At 43.5% G+C, this 20,668-nt stretch overlaps 1 protein-coding gene and 1 long non-coding RNA gene across 2 annotated transcripts in view; one reads left to right on the forward strand and one right to left on the reverse strand.

The window, feature by feature from the left end:
• The window catches only part of LOC130115162 (solute carrier organic anion transporter family member 1C1-like), a 173,454-nt gene that overhangs the window by 53,998 nt on the left and 98,788 nt on the right, over positions 1 to 20,668 (forward strand). The window lies entirely within an intron of this gene.
• On the reverse strand, positions 15,655 to 16,562 carry LOC130115163 (uncharacterized). The gene is made up of 3 exons (XR_008810481.1): positions 16,498 to 16,562; positions 16,071 to 16,127; positions 15,655 to 15,709 (listed from the first exon to the last, which is right to left on the reverse strand). It is a non-coding gene; the product is annotated as an uncharacterized LOC130115163 (long non-coding RNA).

Consider the following 20,668-nt stretch of genomic DNA (forward strand, 5'->3'; position numbering starts at 1 on the left):
ATTCATTTCACAACATATGGTGGTGAATAAGTGTGACTTTTCATGGAAAACACAAAATTGTTTGGGTGATCCCAAACTTTTGAACGGTAGTGTATATCCAAACTAAGCAACAAAAAAAAGAAAAAAGAAAATCACTGTCCAAGAGAACGAACGCCAGCCAGGATGATTGTCGGAACTACCCGTTTGTGTCGGCTAGCAGTTAGCTTAGCCTGCTCCGCTTCCGCATCCTGTCAGACCGCCCTCGGTGTTTCCTGTTCAGGCGCAGCTCCAGACAGGGCTGTGGTCCTTGGGCCCACCGGATGCAGCAGACCAGGCTCCGCCAGCCAGTCCAACGCCAGCTGTCCCAGCCAGACACCCTCGACACACCTCCCCGCACTCCACACAATGACACCAAAAACACAGTCAACGCTAGGTGAGGCCACCACCAGACCACCCTCGGTGTTATTGGAACTGCCAGTCTGCATGGGCTAGCAGTTAGCTTAGACTGCCCCACTTCCACCTCCTGTCAGACTGCTCTGTGTTTCCTCTTCTGGCGCAGCTCCAGGCAGGGTCCTGGTCCCTGGGCCCACAGGGTGCAGCAGACCAAGCTCCCCCTGCCAATCCAGTTCCAGCTCTCCCAGCCATCAAACGAAGACAAATTTAGATGCAGACTAATGGCCATCTGCCTTCAACATCTGTTGAATACAGATGGCCATTAGTGGAAAAAAACTCCTGTTTTAAGCATACATATGTTGATATCTAAGTGTTAGACAATATTGGGAAACTAGTCTAACCCATGGCTCTTAGTAAAACTCAAGTCAAGTCAATTTTTGTGATACAATGTGTAGTGGCTTTGAGGACCCATAACAGCATCAACCAATTACAACTGTGCAATGTTGTGTCAATTAGATAGTTAATAATCTGAAATATGTCATGCAATGTGCCCTTTATTTTCAATAATGGTCAATATTAGTGAATGATCAATATCAGTGAACAGCAGTTAGCTGTCAAGGCTTAACTTAGAACTTTCTCAACACAGCCAATGCAACTAAAATGCTTGAGATTAGTAAACAAATAGTACTAATTTTGCCATCAGAGCTCTCTCAAGTTAAACTGAGGTTGTTTTGGTGTTTTCATTACATATTTTCACCTGTGTAGGGAAAAATCCACCTCCTCTTCAATATGAGTAACAAAAAAAAAAAACTAGTGGAGTTCAGATCCCTGACAGGCGTATCTCCCCTTTTCCAGTGCTTGGACTTCGGCGAAAAACCAGCTGAGGAGTTAGCACTCAATTTCGGTATAAAACAGGTTTTTCAAAGGTTTTGAAATACTGCAACCACGACAGGTCCATGATCATACAGTCATAACTGTGCACAAAAATTAATTGGCTGACAGGCCCCAGGAGTATGCAAGATTAGCAGTGGAAGATACATACACATGTAACCCCTCCCATGTGGGGGGGGCCTGAGTTCTTCTAATGAATACTGGGCGCTTTTACCTGAAGTGATAAACTATGTAAATTTGACGCTTAGTGCCTCCATCAACTAGAGGAAGTGGTTAGAATAACTTCCTTATGTACCTTTAATATACCATGTGTACCTTTAATATACCATGTGTACCTTTAATATACATTGTGTACCTTTAATGTACCTTGTGTACCTTTAATGTAATTATATTTTAGGATCTTATCTATTTAATTAAGGACGCAACACTTTTGCTTTAAATACAAATACCAATGGCGACTATTTATTAACCACACAAAGGTTAATAAAGAAACTGTATTTGTATTATTTAGTGAATTAACATAATAATAGAAAGATCACAATAATTTACAATATACAACATCAAATTAAACAAATAGGCTACAAGCCTATTCCAATTCTAATCAATAATCAAAGTAATTCCCAAAATCAAGTCAACTCAATGTACAATCAATATGTACATGTATCACAAATAAAAGAAAATGGCCGGCCCATTCACACACACACACTCACACACTGTAACAGTCCGTCACCGCGGTTACCGTTGCAGGCCTGTTGTTGTTGAAAGTGAACGCTGGCCTAAAAACTGTCCGGGCCACTTCGCTTGTTTACTGACCGACCAAGCATAAATAAAAGCACGTGCAGACTTGGGATGGGTACTGGTACTCACGGAACCCGGGCCAGGGTGATGAGTAGCCAAAGCAGGCTGGGAGAAGAGAAGAGAGCTGAAAAGAGGCAGAGATGAGGACCGCTAGCCGCGATTAGCTTATAACACTCTTCTAACACCACAACGAGTAGTCACAGTTTTACACAATAGTTCCAGAAACATGTATTTACCTCTGGGATATCCTATAAGTACAAACGAGTCCACAGGAGTCACAATCCGTTGATCCAACGTTGTGTACAAACAGCTAACGTTACAACACAGAGAAGCTTCTGTTCATTCGTCTTAGTCGTCTAGCTTTCTGACCGCTTTACCTCAAATCACCGATGTCAAACTTCTATGTCCCGCCCCTTATCTCAGCATACATACGGGTTGGCTAGTTACAGTAAACAGTGACCAATGAAAACAAAGAAAAGGGATGAATGACATATTCATCCAGATAGAGGAAAAGATTAGCAATGGGCAGCAACCATACTGTAAACACTTGAAATAAACAAGGCCCATGAGCGAACTGGCATTAGGGCTTACTGTATAACTGATACACTCAACTTGTAACCATTGTAAATAGCAATGTATATAACCATGACGAGAATATAGCTTATTTATCAGATGAACTGTAGCTTATTTATTTATCTTATTTATTGTAGCTTCATACAGTAGCTCAATTAAGCACTGGGCTACACACAAGTGGACTTAAAAAAACAGTATTTTTCCTGCCATTATAAGACTTTTGTGGGGTGCCAGCTGATTGAAAGAGAAATATGAAAAAAAAAGTTTTCAATATGCAGCACTCAAACTAAAGAATCTATGTAATAAAAATGTTTTGCCTGTCAGTCTGTTGATGTGCAGCCTCCCTAGATGGACATCCGGCATGAATGCGACCAATATGAACTTGTGCTTTCCAAAAAGAAAAGATTTGCTATGTGATCATTTTGAACCATCTTTGTTTTCATAATATAATAAAGCTGGCTAAACTTTTTATGCTTGTGCGTGTGCGACTCATATCTACGGTTGACTCAGATCGGGCAGCAACAAGAATATGCAACACTTCTTGTTTTGACTGCAATCTAGAGGAAGTTGTTCCTTTATAACTTTTGCATTGTTTTGGATTATCAAAATTCTTTTAATAACTTTTGATCATGACGCTGCTCGATTTGAGCCAACTGTGGTCGCACACCATTGATTTAGATTGGCAGCGACAAAAAACAGTATTGGTTGAGCAAGCTAGAGTGTGAATGAAGAGAGGGAGCAGTGATAGCAAAAACAAATGTTTTTCGGAGGTTTTGAATCACCACAATCACAAAGAGTTTCCTCATCATACAGTCATAACTGTGCACAAGAATTTTTAGGCTGATAGGTCCAGTAGTTTTCAAGATTAGCCACAGACACGCACACACACACACTTTTGCTTGCTTTACTTGCTTTAGGTTGTCCGTCGTGTCCGATGATGACAATCCTGCCTCTGTCACTTGTGAGTCTTCTTATGGCTCTAAAGCCCAATCCGCGATCCACAATGTCTGCCGCAGACAGAACAGGTGAAATCACTGACTGGGGGTGTAGGTGTGGTACTGGCTTCATGTCTCTTCAGACGTCTTCTGGCCCGTCGATCACCGCGGTCCTTCTCGAGGTTTTGCACCCCTTGTTGACAGAGCTGCCGCCAGATGGAGCGTTGGGCGGCAGTGTCTTCCAGCTGGCTCGGGTTCAGGCCACACTTTTTTATGATGGTCTTCAGCTGGTCTTTGTACCGTTTTTCTGGCCCCCTGCCAAGCGGCGGCCAAGATGTAGCTGGCCTTACAGCACTTTATGCGGTAAGCGCTCCTTTGGCATCCTGATGACGTGACCGAGCCATCGAAGTTGGTGCTGGGTGACGGTAGCCTCCATGCTGATGCAGTTGGTCTTGCGGAGTATTTCAGTATGGGGCACTCGGTCATGCCAGGTTATCCTCAGGATGCATTGTAGGCATCTGATGTGGAAGGCCTCAAGCATCCTGAGGTGGTGGCTGTACAGGGTCCACGCCTCACAGCTGTAGAGGAGAGTCGTGATGACAACTGCCAAGTAGACAGATATTTTGGTGTGGAGGTTGAGGTCTTTGCTTTGAAAGACCCTTCTCCTAAGTCTGCCAAAAGAGGATGACGCTTGTTTAATCCGGTTTTGCATCTCCCTGTCGATGCTGCAGTCATCAGAGAGGAAGCTGCTCAGGTATTTGAAGGATTCCACTGTTGCAAGTGGTTTGTCGGAGATGTTGAAGGTTGGTGAATAAGATGGAGGAGTAGATGCCCACTGGCATACTACTTCAGTGTTTGCCACATTTATAGAGAGCCCCAGCCTACCATACGCCCTTGCAGCAGCTGCAAGGGTAGCTTGTAGTGCCTCGGATGTGTGGGCCACAACTGCACAGTCATCTGCGTACTGTAACTCGATGATGTGCTCAGATGTCATTTTTGTGACCGCTTGGAGCCTACGGATGTTAAATAGGTTTCCATCTAGTCTGAAGTCCACAGTAACCCCACTGTCCTTCCTGATTTCCTTGTGGAGCAGCAATGTCACACACAGGAGGAATATGTTGAAGAGAACTGGAGCAAGGATGCACCCCTGACGTACCCCGGTGCACACCCTGAAGGGCTCGGATTCCTGGCCTCCAATGGTCACACGTGCCATCATCCCCACATGAAATCTTTGAAGGATGTTGACAAACTTTCGTGGACAGCCAAACTTCAGGAGGATGTTCCATAGGATGTCCCTGTTGACTGTATCGAAAGCCTTTGACAGGTCGATGAAGGCTATGAAGAGGTTCTGATGTTGCTCCCTACATTTCTCTTGGAGTTGCCGTGCTGTGAACACCATGTCCACAGTACTCCTATTCCTCCTAAACCCACACTGTGACTCAGGCAACAGCTCCTCTGAGATGTGTTTTACCAGCCTGTGTAACATGAGTTTGGCCAGGACTTTTCCAGCAACAGCCAGTAGTGAAATGCCACGGCTGTTGCCACAGAGGGACTTGTCTCCTTTGCCTTTATATATGGAGATGATGTTAGCATCCCTCCACTGCTGAGGGACAGTTTCGTTCTTCCATACGTGTGAGATGAACAGGAAAAGTGCACGGGTGCAGAGGTAGCCTCCCTGTTTAAAAATCTCTGCAGGGATACTGTCAGGGCTAGGGGTCTTGTTATTTTTCAGCGACCTAACTGCACAATGAACCTCTTCAAAGGTTGGTGGAAGGTCAAGGTCTTGGATGGTGGGGCGGACAGGTAGTTCATCCAAGATCGAGGGATCTGTTGGGGAGGGCTGGTTCAAAAGAGTCTCAAAATGTTCTGCCCATCTTTTTGTGATGAGTTTCTGGTCCTTTATGAGGGTGGTACCATCATCAGACTTCAGGGGGGAGACAGAGCAGTTTCTTGGGCTGTAGATGGTTTTCACTGCATCATAAAAGTTGTGCATATCATTTCTATCGGCATGGGATTGTATTTCATTTGCCTTCGATATCCACCACTCATTCTGCAGGGCATGCAATTTTGACTGCACCTCTCTCCTGGATGCTTGCCATTGTTGCCAGAGTGTAGCTGATGTGGGATTGTTGAGGACAGCACTGTGTGCTTTATGCATGCCTTTGAGTATGGAAGTTATTGTGCCTGTGTTGTCATTGAACCAGTCCTGGTGTTTTCTGCTCTTGTAACCGATGGATTGGGATGCTGCCTTGTAGAGTCTGGAGCTCACGGAAGACCATTTCCTGTCAATGGAATCATCCGTGCTCAAGAGAAGCTCAATGTCTTCCAGGTTTTCAGCCAGAGAGAGGCGGAGATTGTTCTGGACCTCAGCCTTTTCTAGCCGGGTACAGTCAAGCCTCTTCTTTCCTGACCTTTGGAGACGAACAGCAGGGCGTACCTCCACCTGGAGCCTGGTCATGATGAGCCGGTGATCTGTCCAGCACTCAGCACCTCTCATTGCACGAGTGAGTAAGACGTCTTTTGTATCGGCACGTCTCACAATGATGTAGTCCAATAGGTGCCAATGTTTGGAGCGTGGGTGCATCCAGGATGTTTTGTGCTTATTTTTTAATTGGAAGAGGGTGTTTGTCATGGTCAAGCCATGCTCAGCACAGAGGCTTAGGAGGCGCAGTCCATTTGCATTGACTTTCCATGCCCACCAATGACACCACTCCACACCTTGTTGTCTTTCCCCACTCAGGCATTGAAATCGCCCAGCAAAAAGATCTTGTCTTCCTTGGGTATATGACGGAGCGCCTCATCTAGTGACTGGTAGAAGCGGTCCTTTACGTCATCCTCTGATGGCAGTGCTGGTGCATAGGCACCTAGGAGGGTGGCATAACGTTTCTTGGCCAGAGGGATCCTTAGCGACATGAGCCTTTCACTTATGCCAATCGGTGTTTCAGTGAGTTTTGGTAGGAGGCTGTTTTTTATTGCAAATCCCACACCATGCTGATGTTGTCCTCCTGCAGGGTATCCCTTCCAGAAGAAGGTGTGTAACGCCGCATTATGTAATAACGCCGCATTATGTAATAATGTAATACATTTTCACATCATTATGTAATAACGCCACATTTCGTAATAACTTGCCGCATTTTGTAATAAAATTCTTGAACGCAATATGTAATAAAGTTTGCCGCATTTTGTAATAAGTTGTTACATATTGCACCGGTTATTACAAAATGCGGATGTTACACTTTTTTATGAAGAAAATGTAATAATTTGGTGCATTATGTAATAAACCACCAAAATTTATGTCTTGATTTGAAAAAAACATAACGTCAGAACAACATTTATTTTAAGCATTCTAGCATGACTCAACTAAGAATAAATTTTTCTAGTAAGATGTTTCATTAGTCAAAACTTATTCAAATATAACTGTTTATTATAATCATAGAGAATGTGTTTGAATGTTCAGAGACAAAAACTGCACTACATGCGTGTTACAGACACAAACATTATCAGTGCACTGAAATGTCAGGAGACATACACACATCTGCATTATGTTAAACAAATATTATGTGATTAGACAGCAGACAAAAGATAAAAACAAATATGAAACAGAAAAAATAATGCAGTTTAATTAATTTAATAAGCCATCAAAATTATTGTCCTTCATCTGCATTCATAATATGTATAACAATTAGGAAAAATTAAAATTCTCTAACTGGACTAGCATTATACATTATTTTTTGGTTTGGTTCACAACATAGTGGTGATAGCATGTGTGCGTGTACTAAAGCCAACCACCAGGGGGAGATCCAAACACTTTGGCTTCAGTTTTGCCATGCCCTCTGACCACTTAAGATCGAAAATATTTGAAAGGTAACACGATGAAAGGTATGAACAAATATCAGATTTCAGATTCAGAGAATCTCTCCGAAATGTATGTTGATTGATTTGCAACTAATATGAAATGCTAACAGATTAAAGCCCAAACTTTTAAGTTAGTAACCATGATCTGATTAGCAATGATAAGCTAAACTAGCAGATGCTAGATTGGTTTTAGAAAGTTTCTGAAATGACAGATTAATTTCGGGGGCCAATAACAGCACACTACTGTAAATTACCGCTATAACATAATACAACAACGTGATATTGTAACGTGCATGGATTAGTAGACACGCTGGCCGCTGGCTGGCGGGTCTGACCCTTTAGTCGAATTCGCTACATTGGTGTCAGAGGTGGGATGGAGCGACCACAAAGCCATCGGAAGCGTATGCGCCCTGAGGCGTGAAGGAGCTGATATGCTTAAGCGCGGGGACGCGCTTCCCGATGGAGGGGGGGTAGTGTAACGTGCATGGGTTAGTAGACACGCTGGCCGCTGGCTCGCGGGCTTGACCCTTTAGTCTAGCGGTTAGCGATGTCTCCTGTAGTGCGGGCGATACGGGTTCGCTTCCCAGCCGCGGCAGTTCCTGTTGTTGCGTTGTCCCCCGAATTCGTTACAATATATTCAATTAAACAGAATATTTTTTGACAGTTCTACAGTTCAGCATAATTGTGGCCTGTACCCTTTGGGTTGTCTGCATGGGATATGGACAACAACAGTCAATGACTAAAGATGTCTATGAAGTCATTGTGAAGAAACTAAAGGGAGAGTTCAATGTTCCTGTCAATGCACGTACAAGAGTGCAACAAAGTGCTCTGGTGAGGCTGTGGAGAAATAGGAATCTCTACTCTCTGAGCGAGGATGGAGAGACCTTGCTATGTGCCGGGAAGCCAGTAGCTATGACGTCTGCAGTTGGTGGCATTGTAAAAAAAGGTATGGATGACACAAAGGGATCAGGTGCGAGGAAGCTGAATAAGCGACTAAATGAGCAACACTCTGGCATTAGTGAAAGAAAGGTTCAAAAAACACTGGACTGCTCCAGACGCTACCAACTCCACAAGGCTAGATTTGGAAATAGACCCATTCCGAGGCCCATCAGGGCCAAAGAAGTACAGGATCGGCATCAGATTGACCTCCTTGATATGGGAAAGTGGAAGATCAAGCATGGCCATTTCACATATCGATACATCCTCACTGTGATTGATGTCTTTAGTCGATACACATGGCTTAAACCATTAAAAAGTAAAGACAGCTCAGAGATTGCAAGACATCTTTATGATATCTACACTGAACATGGCCCACCTCAAGTTTTGCAGCATGATCAAGGCAGAGAGTTTAAAGGAGCTGTGCGAAGGCTGATGGAATCAATGCAAGTGAGAATAATTGAGAGTTCACCGTACCATCCCCAAAGCCAAGGAAAGGTAGAGAGGACCCACAGAGTGCTGGGGAAAAAGATCATGTATGACCTTGTGAATTGTCAGAGGAAAGGGGTTAACTGGGTTAAACATTTGCTGTCATATTCCCGAGTGCTAAATGAAGACCCAAAGGAAGTTTTAAGTTGGATGTCTCCATTTCAAGTATACTATGGGAGAAAAAGTAACACGGTGATGCATCCCCTGACAGGTTCTCCATCCAGTGTCATTGGTGAACAATCCACGAATGATCCACAAAGTAATTTACCCTCCCTGAAACAGCGGCTCAGATTTGAGGAAAAACGAAGAAGACAAAGACAAATGGCAAAGAAAACCACTGAGCATTGCAGTAAACGGATGATCCGGCATGCATCTAAACAAAATCCTCCATCTGTTTATCATGTCAGTGAAGCTGTTTTGGTGAGAGTGAAAGATGGTGCCCATCGAGTTTCAAAACGGCATCGCGTGTTGCCTGGTAGGATCATGAAACGTAGCATAAAGCTTTCAAAATACAAAGTTCAGTTCAAGATTCCTGGTGATGCTAAAGTGCAAGAAAAATGGTTCTTTGTTTCTGATGTGACCAGTACAACACGGCAACGAGAAAAAAAGCGCTCTAAATCTTCGAAGTCAGTTCTAACTTTGCATCCACTTTTGATGACATACACACATGAAGACAGACTGAGGGACTATAACTCCTTAGATGTGAGTGTACGGTTTGACCCAGCACCCGATGGAAATTGCCAGTTTAGTGCCATAGCTGATGAGCTTGCTTCATTAGGAATATTCAGATCAGCAGCAACCCTAAGGGATGAAATAGTTCAAGATCTCAGGTCTAATCCATTTATCGTAAATGGAACACCTTTGTCTCACTATGTTGATGGAAATGACTTGGATGTATACTTGGATAGCATGTCACAATTTGGGACATACGGAGATCACATCACACTACAAAGGGCAGCTGAGATTTTCAATGTCCAATTTCTCATTATCTCCACACTGGGAACTGATGCCTCTTCTATTATATCTCAGTCTAACACATACTCAGAAAGCTTGCCATTGCTGGTCCTTGGACATATTGCAGAGGAGCATGGAGCACATTATCTCGGTCTGGAGGGGTCAGTGTCTTCATTCATTGAGAATATTGTGGAAGCTGAGAGGGAAAGGACATGTCAAAGATATGAGAATGGATCAAACCAAGAAGATGATGAACCAGATGTTCTCCATGATGATGCCCTGAATGAATGCCATGATGCTACGTTTGTTGAAAACCATCACCATTTCACGGATGAACCAGATGACTGTGCTCTGGATGAACACCATCATGATCCCCTGGATTTACCCCATGATGATGCCCTTCTATATGATGATGGAAATTGTGACATGCCCAACCTGCCGACAGAATTGCTGGCATATGTTATTCAGTTGACACTACATGCTGACATGTCAATGCTCGGTGTATTCAACAGGGTTTCTAAACTTTTTCAAGACCTTGCATCACGATTTCTTCCTCAAATCTACATCAGGGAATCTTTAGCTGAAAGCCTTCAGTTGGAACATGACAGTGACAGTGTCATTAGTATTATGAAGCTATATAAATCAGCTGAACGTGGGAGTGGTCTCTCAGCGAGATTAAAGGAGCTATTTGGAAAAAATAGCAAGTGGATGAGGGCCTGGGTCTTGTTGAGGCACACAAGCTGTGGACATTTCAAAATCAAGGACATTTTTTGGAAAACATAGTATGGGAAGGAAGGAAGGAAGGAAGGAGAGATATGATGTAAATACTGAATGAATAAAGGAAAGAATGATAGGAGGAACTTCCAAATGTGACAGATCACATTTAACCTTGAACAGTATGTGTCTGTTGTACCTAGTTCAATAATTTTCTGACTGTTTATCTTTAATCTTACTAAGTGATGGTTGTTTAAAGAGAAGTTTATGTTGGAGGAAAAGGTATTTCTACTGTTGCTACTAGAGAAGATGTTTTTTTTCAAGTCGTAAGTAAATTTCTTGTATATTGGAAATATTGCAAATCTTTTTGTTAATCGGCAAGTGTGGCTAGCCTTCTTTTTTATTTTAATAACATGATTAGAAATATCTCATTTTGATTTGAAAGATTGTTTAGGCTGTTTTTAGTCAGTTTATACTATTGTTAACCACTATAGAAAAGGACATCTATGTTGCATTAACACAAGTGGAACTGGAATAAAGTTTTTTCTATTTCATATTTGTTTCTGTCTTTTGTCTGCTTTCTATCACGTATATATGCATAACATAATGCAGATGTGTGTATGTCTCCTGACATTTCAGTGCACTGATAATGTTTGTGTCTGTAACACGCATGTAGTGCAGTTTTTGTCTCTGATCATTCAAACACATTCTCTATGATTATAATAAACAGTTATATTTGAATAAGTTTTGACTAATGAAACATCTTACTAGAAAAATTTATTCTTAGTTGAGTCATGCTAGAATGCTTAAAATCAGTGTTGTTCTGACGTTGTGTTTTTTTCAAATCAAGACATAAATTTTGGTGGTTTATTACACAATGCACCAAATCATTACATTTTCTTCATAAAGAAGTGTAACATCCGCATTTTGTAATAAACCGGTGCAATATGTAACAACTTATTACAAAATGTGGCAAACTTTATTACATATTGCGTTCGAGAATTTTATTACAAAATGCGGCAAGTTATTACGAAATGTGGCGTTATTACATAATGATGTGAAAATTTATTACATTGTTACATAATGCGGCGTTATTACATAATGCGGCGATACAAAGTTTAGGTGTCCTCCTTCAGGGAGCCTTCATCCAGGAACCTGGTTTCGCTGAGTGCAGCAATGTCAATATTGTAGCGATTGAGTTCCGCTGCAATTAGTGCAGTCCTTCGCTGAGGTCTTTCGGCATTAACGTCCAGCAGAGTTCTTATGTTCCATGTTGCCAGTTTAAAGGGAATTATTTTCTTCTTTTTTTTATTTCGACTGCAGAGTGGAATGTCCCGATAGGTGCGGTAGCCTATCCAGGATGTTTTGAGTGGGCAATGTTTAGGCCACCTTTTCTAGGCCCCTCCCCAGTTGGGGTGAGCAGTGTGGCTCCTAAATAGGGCTGCTCAGACACACAGGGGTCTGCCGAGAGCAGCTGCCACTCAAGCCCAGCTGCTGGCGACCATGAATAGCCCTGTGCCGTTGGCGTGCAGGGGTCTGATTAGGAGCTTCCAGTGCATTCATACCTGCTCCCGTCACCAGACACCCCATCGCCGCCAGACTTTGATCCATATTCCGGTTGCTGGTCTCACCGAGGCAGAGGTGGATACCTGCGCAAAGAGATTATTTACAGTGCCGCTGGGGGTGCGCATGTCCCAGCAGCACTTCTTCACTGTGAGAGGGTGGGATCTGGTGGTAAGGGGAGCCCAAGACAACCAGCACTCTTCCACAGCTGCAGGAGGCTGCCGGAGCTCCAGTCTGTCAGAGGACCACCTATCGTGCGCCGCCATGCACGTTGCTTTTCTCTCAGGGTGTGCTCCCCTAGCCTTTGTCGTCCTACACTTACCCACAAGGCAGTGGGACAGTGGTTGGTCAATGCCAGGGCGTATCCACTTCACATGGGCCTGCGCATTAGACCTCTGGGGACCACTGTAGCTCCGAGATCCCCTACAGTTTAGCCAGGGACCGCAAGGTACCCAGTTACCGTGTGTGGCCACGAGGAGGCACTGTAGAAGTCTTGGCGGTAGAGAGGCTCTGTGCCGGCAGCGATATTATGAACCCTACATAGGCCTCGCCAAAATCCCGTTTCTGGCTTTGTCACGTGTGCGCCACCGTAGCAACGCGAAAATATGTTGTTATGGGGTTAGCGCTCATCAAGGAAACGCTGTACACCCACAATTTAACCTGTCTAAGTTATCCACAATCAACATTAATATAATACCAATAACGTATCCAAGGAGCAGAGGCAGACCTTGTAACCTAAAATTGTTAGGTTAGTCAACTTAAGGCTATTCTTTCCCTCACAATCATACTTTCAACCCCATGGTTCACTTTTTAGACGATTCATAAGTTATGTAACTTAATATTTTGATTATTTTTAATCAAAACCAAAAATAATCTAGACTTCCTGCTTAATTTCGTTTTCAGGGCAAACACTTAAATCATAAGACAAACATCCTAGTCATGTCTTTCACTTCATTTACCAGAAAGTTTACATTTTCTACTATTAGCCTAGGCCTATAGTGTATAGTGCACAGTGTTGTATAAAGAAGGCCTGCTGAAAAGCTATAGGCTACTTGGGTAAAAGTAATGAAGTATCAGACATCGAAACTACTCAAGTTTCAATGAGCAATGAGGATCATGAACAGAGGAGAGCACATAAGACTGCCATTTTAATTATTATTTTGCCACTAGGGGGAGAAATTTACTAACTTTGGCGACCCCTCACTCTCGACAGGAGCGACTGCAATAATTGAAAATACCACCATTCATTTAGATAAAAGCAGATCTAAAAATAGGGTCCAGGGTCTTAAAAATTGAAATTCCCCTTTAAAGAAGACACGCCATGGATTTCATGAAATTTATTACAATTTTGACTGTATTGTTACAATTCTAAAAGGAGAGAGAAAAAAATCATTAGGTTGCTACTGCATTTATAAAGGAGATTGGATGTACAGTATATCACACTATCATGTGCGACTAGTCTGCTGGGATCTCGCAACTTAACACTTTGTTCCCTGATGGAACAGGGAATCTGTCTGGCCAGACAGATAAGCCAGCCCCTTATGTCTTAACATGACTCCTTACGATGGGACTGGACCTCCGCCAATAGGGGCTCAGGGCCCAACAACCGTTTTTGTTCTCAAGCTCTTTTTCAAATAGATGAATTCAAATAACACCGTCACCAACCTAGATTGCCATTCTAATGGCAAGGAGTCCCTGGGGTTCCTCAAGAAACCATAGTTTTGAGCTATAGGACCTGCGCCCAAGCAATGGAGCCCATTTCCTTTTAGGGAGTAGAGGAGCTTCTGCACAAAGCTAAGAACAGGGCTGAGCTGAGCTGAGCCAATATGTGGAAAGCTATAGCTTTTTTTTAACCTTCAACACCCAGGTACCTGACACAAATCAGTTCATGGAGGTCCATTTGTACGTCATTGGTCACTGGAAAGTGCTATTGCTGAATCAATATAGTTACCATATTTTTCGGTGTATAAGTCGCACCTTTTTACATAGTTTGCCAGGCCCTGCGACTTATACACAGGTGCGACTTATATATGAAAATATTTTGGCCTTATACACCGGTGCGACTTATACACCTGAAAATACGGTAGTTATTACTATTATTCATATTAGAAACAAAAGCAAGCACTTTACCAAGTATCACTTGTCCTTTTTAACTGCTAAAAAAAAATCTATTGACAACATGCTCGTGTTATGGGTGTGAGTCTGTCATAGGCTCTAACCTCTATGAGGCATCTACAGTAGTTGGGTATTCCTTATGGGAAATAGTACTAAAATAGTTGGATACTTCTAATGGGATATTAAGCTAAAACATGAACATAAGTGAACAATCTACCAGCAAATTGTGCTCAATTACAATATTTCTCTAAAAAGAGAGAAAAAATCATTAGGTTGCTAGTGCATTTATAAAGGAGACTGGATGTACAGTATATCACTCTATCATGTGCATGCATATGGCCCTCAGTGTGTCTTCCCTAAGGCACTGTTTTCTTGGACACAGAAGGAAAGATTGTGAGGTGCGGGCTTTGCTCTTCCCTTCTTGTGGTAGCCGTGCTCCTTCTTAGAGCTTTTTGGGGGCCGGCCGGCTCCAAGGCTTCTCCTCCCACCCAAAGGGGTCTTTCTTCGTCTCACCGCTGTAGGTTGGACACCTATTGTGGTGGTTGTTTGGAGGAAACCCCTTGGTCTCTTCCGTCCCATCGGTTGGGCTTGTGGTGCTTTCCCTATGGAGAACAAAGCAGACTGGATGGCTGAGTCTGTGTGGAGCTTTGAGAAAGTGGACAGAAAAGCCTTAACAGGTGCGCTGTAGCTCTCATCCTCCTCCAACTTCCTTTTCAGGTCTCCAACAAAGTCATCCAGCTGCCTCTTCAGGTCCTCTGTGTCTGATGTGCCTAGATAGATTAAATGGTAATTAATTTGATGCTGAGTATCAGTCAAGGGTAGCGATAGGATCTGAGGATTAGTTGTGACCTTACTTGTTCCAGCTACTGAGCTGCTAGTAGCTTCATAGGTAGCATCAGATGCCTCATCTTGATGTGAGGGTGGTTCGCCTGTCAGGAAGTGGCAAAATGTAGATATTATGTAAGGGATAATGCCCGGAGTGAATTGTCATCCAGCACAGTTAAGAATTGCGAATAATTTTACACTTTTTTGAATGGGACCAATCTCAAATATATGTCCCTAAAGTGTAAAAGACACGGTTACTGCCCTTTGATGCAAATGCAAACTTTTTCATCTGCAACATTCACTGGACAGCCTTTATTGAAACAGCCTGGAGACACACGTGTCTGTCTTTCATGTAGGTAGCTTGTCCTGAGTGACAGCCTTATGGGCTTTTTTTCTTTTAGCCCAGCTGCGCCTTTGTCTTGGCTGTAAGACACAAGCACCTCCCGTTACTGCTGCTGCGCTGCGCACGGCTTGCAGGTGCGTGACATTAGACTAAGACTCTACTACCCCAAGGGGTACGCGTACCCCCACTTGAGAATCAATGCTTCAGGCTATGGCACTCGTGCAAGTGCCCATGCCTGGCCTATCTATATAATGTCTCCCACTCTCCCAATCACTATGTTACCTCCTGATCTCACCTGAGAGGGTCGGAGCAGTCCCAGCAGAATCTCCATCTCCAAGGTGTTCTTCTAGTGGGGGAATTAGATTAAATTATTAAATGAACTTTTTTCTAAAGTTCTAAACAAAACTTTATCAATCAAGTTATCAAACATTTTTATATGTTTTCCCCCGCGATTTTGTAGAAGATCACGTTATCCTCCCCAGTTCCCTTCTCCCCTCTGGTGGCCTCTAGTGGTAACAATCAAACCATGTTTTATCAATTAATGGACGACCCACAAGGTCTGACCCCAGATCATGAGGCAAGCTGTCAGTGTGTTGTTTAGGTAGACTGACAGGTTGTCTCCCCTCATCTGGAGTCAGCGATTAGGCTCTTTTGAGAGAGGTCCATTGGATTGGCTTGTGTTCCCCTTTTACAATGTTTGTACTCACCCATCACAGGCGTTTGAAAGGCCAGACTTTCAAACCAGTGCTCTGGAGTGGGTCTGCCTGTGTGGCAAATAAATTTGTTTCAGAGTACAATACATCTACTGCCACAAAAAACACATTAACACTTTGGGAATAAGGGTTGGGGTTGTCATTACCAAAATGTTCACTTCAATCTCAAAACGACATTCAGTATCACGAAATTGAAAGTTTGGCAAGCAGGAATGACAATTGTTGACGTATCGGTTCATAAGAAAGAAGTTGATGTTAAATCTAACTGAAATCTGAAATAAGTCAATAGTGAATGGTTAATTTGATTCATTGAAGCCACTTTTGACATGCAATTCGATTTTCATTGACCCTGATGTGAACATACTTTCATATCTTGTACCATGACGTATGCAAACCAGACATCAAAAACATGGAATCTCACCAGAGGCAATCTCGTGGAACATTCTCCGCAGTTGAGGTGTACTGGTTGCCGGTATTGCCTCGTTGACATTGAATGTACAAACAACTGCATTTTGGTGTTTGCAGTTTGCACCGGTCACCCCAACAGCACACGTACACACACTCAGTGATGTGTTCACATGGTACCAGGTGGTACCTGATCCACTGGGGACAGTGAAGTTGGTGTCGTCCTCCTATTTTTGTAAAGTAAAAGAAACAATTAATAAGGGTGCACCAAATTACATGGGAACACACATAGCTCCACAAAACAAGAGCGTTGCGGCGGCCCAGATTTGATTCCAGCTCAGTGCATGTCCCGCGTGTAATCCCCTCTATCTCCCCCCTTCATTTTTGATTGAATCTTATAAAGTAGACCTTCCTATCTCTATGGATGTGTTTATTTTGGGTGAGTAAGAAATTGTTTATTTTCCCAACGGGTTTGTTGCTTGTGATTGCATTGGTTAGACGAGTGTCGCAGCTCCAGCGTTCACATTTTAGTGTGACAGTGCACCTGTGCTGTGCGCTGCCCATATATGGGCTGCCGACAGTACTTCCGAGACAGACCCCGTTCGGCAAGCTATAGTTAACTGTGACCTGCAGACAGAATAAGGGTAAGAATGCTACAAACTGTCCTGCAAGTATGCAATGTGCCTTACCCGTGTGATTCTCTGGCAGTCCACATCTGAGGTAGATGGCCTTGGTTGCCGCCTGACCACCCTGTTGTTGGCAAAATCAGTGAGGCGCCTGATGTAATAGTCCTCGAACCGGGTCACCATAAAGTCAACCAGTTGGGAAAGATTGTAGGCCTTAAGCCTGTGCAGCACATTGTCTTTGATAACCTTCATGGCACTCTCGACATAATTATTCGTGTTGTTCCCACGAGTAACTAGATGTGTGCGCAAGCACAGGGCCCACTCCTCGTGTCTCCCATACACCTAGAAAGTAACAATAAGCTTACAGACCACACTTATAAACATGAGTAGCATACATAATTTGTGACACTGATAAAAAATACTTTAAAGTGCAACCAATTGAATAAATATTGTATTTAGGGATGCCACGATACCACTTTTTCCCTGCCAATAGCGATGCCTGAAGATAAATATCTGACAAGACCAACGCCGATATCTATTCTCTTGGAAATCTGCTTCCAATTAACAGAGACACTAAAAAAAGTGAATGGTCAAGCCTTGGTAACCAATAATGTGCTTCATCATGGATTTCTTTTTCCATCATGAATCAATTGCTGGTATCGGTTGACAGCATAGGCAACTAAAGAGAGGTAGCTAAAAAAAACGATACCAGTATTTTTAGTAAATGTCGGCTGATATCGATACTGGCCAAATTAATATATCGGTGGGATCCCTAATTGTATTGTTATTTTCTAAAATCACATACCTTTGCCACATGCTTGAGGAAGTTTGGGTATTTTTTAGCGAGAATCCCATTGTTCAACTCAGCATATGCAGCAGACAGCTCCCCCTCCGTGCTCACATACACCAGGCGCCTGAACTCGGTCAACAGCTGGGGTCGGTCCTCTTTGACAATCTTATTGTGGCTGTCCCAAAGCCAACGCCACATTGCCTGCAGCAGGTGGAATGTACAGAGCAGCAGCCTGGATGTCGGGAAGGTGGCATGGAGGGACTGGCGGAGGGCATCACAGTCGTCCGTCATGATGGTCTGGGGGCCCTCCATGCCACGTCCAAAGAAGCCGTCTGGTGGCAGAAGACCTTTGAGTAGAGTGAATCCAGCCTGCAGCGTTGGTGTATTTTCAGATGTTGTGATGAGAACACCTAAAGGGACCCCCCCTGCGGCACAGTGTGTCATCAGCAAGAAAATGCGATAGTTCTCCCGGTCACAATTCCCTGAGGAATCGACAAAGACTAGCTCTCCGCTCTGCTGGACTGCTGCATGGACACGCTGCATAACGGGTGTACAAATGGCCACTATGAGCTGTCCATCCTTTACCTCCATCTGAGCACATCTGCCACCGTGCTCCTGGTTGATGGCGTCTAATCTTTTTTGAAGATCCACAGCCATCCCTTCGCCTGAGGGAACTCCATAGGCCTTTGCGAAGATTTTGTAGTACAGCCTGTGACGAAAAACAAAGACATCCGTTGAAAATGGTCAATCAGTTTGTTTGCTTTTGATCGTTTTGATATTTTCTTCCGATTGAATTCATTCATTAGGTCGTCCTCAGACAAGTTTGCTAACGTTTTTTTTCAATCTTCTCTTTCCTCCATACACTTGGCCAGCTCTGGAGGGCTCTCCACCCCAGCATCCTGCGCTAAAACCTCCAAAAAATATTTTTGTGGGGCGACCCTTTGATTGGTGCCCACATGCAGGTGACTGCTCCCATAGTACAAATCTGCCAGCTGGAAGCTCCGGCCGGGTTTTGGTGACAGTGGACAGTGACCTGCAAATTGCATCGTCCTGAAAGCAACTTCACATGGTCTCTAAACATGGTCTCTTACCTGTAGCAAAACCCAGGGTCAGGAACAATTGACCGATCTGCAGCCACCAGAAAATAGTCGTCACCTTTCTCCTCCTGCAGGTCATATTTTATTGTGTCAAGGGCAGATGAGGGGGAGTGGCCTTGTTGGAAAAGGTCACTCAAACGCTCCACTGTCTCTTTGGAAACATCTCTCTTCCTTAGAGCATCCGCACTAATAAGAAGGTGGTTGTGGTTGTTGTTCCATTTCACCTGAAGCAGGTACCCTTCCCCCAAATGACGATCTGTTGATCTTGAGTAGGCAGGAGAGAAGTACAGTGTAAGACGTATGCATACTGTATCCAAATGTTTTGGTCTGCAGTTTTTACTTACTACTATCCTGATTATATTTGGACTTTTTGACTAGACATTACATTATAGTGGTCCATAAACAATCAAATAACTTTTTTTCAAGGGATAACCTACATATTGCCGTTTAATATCTACTAGTGAGTGAGAACATTATAGACACACACACAAACTCACACACACACATACAGAGAGAGAGGGACAGAAACACAGACAGTCAGACATAAATGCACAGACACAGGCACGTAGAGAGAGACACAGAGACACATGACACCCACATGCACCCACATACAGAACACACACACACACAAACACAAACAAAATTTACCTTGACCTCCTGTCCTCTGTACTCCTTTTCAGGACCACAGTCATGGTGGCAGGACAGCGTGTGTCCTTGGGCCCGGAGCAGTGTGTCTTGTGTTGACATCTGTAATCAACCTGTAAAATAATCAATTATCATTCTGCTTGTAATTCTCTATTGTTTGAGACACACTTGGCCTTTTCCAATACTGACTTAGTATAGACTTGTGGACTTGGGCCTAGGTTTGGTTCCATACGTTTTGCTATGGAGGGGAGGGAATGGGGGGAGGCAAGGGAAACAACACCCATCCTCTCCCTTGATCCCCCTCTCCCCTCCTCCTCCTCCTCCTTTGTGACCATATCAAACCTACGCCCAAGTCCACAAGTCCAATACTATACTAGCAAGTCAGTATTGGAAAAGGAAGACTGTCTTTGGATGCCCTCAAACTTTGCCCTCAAACTGTGCCCTCAAACTGCCCTCAAACTGTCAAACAATGCAGAAACTCAAGATTGCTACCCTTCCATTCTACACTTACTTTGTATGTGTTATATTTCCCTGACTCAGGGTAAGTTCTGGCCTTCCTCCACGTGATGGTTGACGAACTCTCAAAGGCAGAAAACCAGTCCTCCACATCCTCTAATTTACAAATCCTGACCTTCAGCCTCACTCTCTCCTCCTCTCCTACCTCACAAATGATGTGGGAATATCCAGGTGGCAACACTTTCTGTCACCCATATGATAAAGTCAATACATGGTGAATAACCCCATATTGTGGCAGTCATAATTCACTGTCTTTACTGTATTGACTAGCCACAGGACAAATGTCTTCTTCATTTCCGTCACGGATTCAAGGTAATCCGCAGTTTATTATTGACTCCAGCGACTGTTTATCAGCATTTCCCCTCCCAAAAATCCGAATTGTGATTCTGCCTCTTGCAAGGTGGGAGTTTTAATTCTAAGTGCCTCCTGGGTGAAATGAGTTGACTTCTGAACACAATTCAGATTTTTGGGAGGGGGAATGCTGATAAACAGTCACTTTGAAGTCACCTTGAA

The sequence above is a fragment of the Lampris incognitus genome, chromosome 7 (assembly GCF_029633865.1).
Source record: "Lampris incognitus isolate fLamInc1 chromosome 7, fLamInc1.hap2, whole genome shotgun sequence".
NCBI classification, from domain to species: domain Eukaryota; kingdom Metazoa; phylum Chordata; class Actinopteri; order Lampriformes; family Lampridae; genus Lampris; species Lampris incognitus.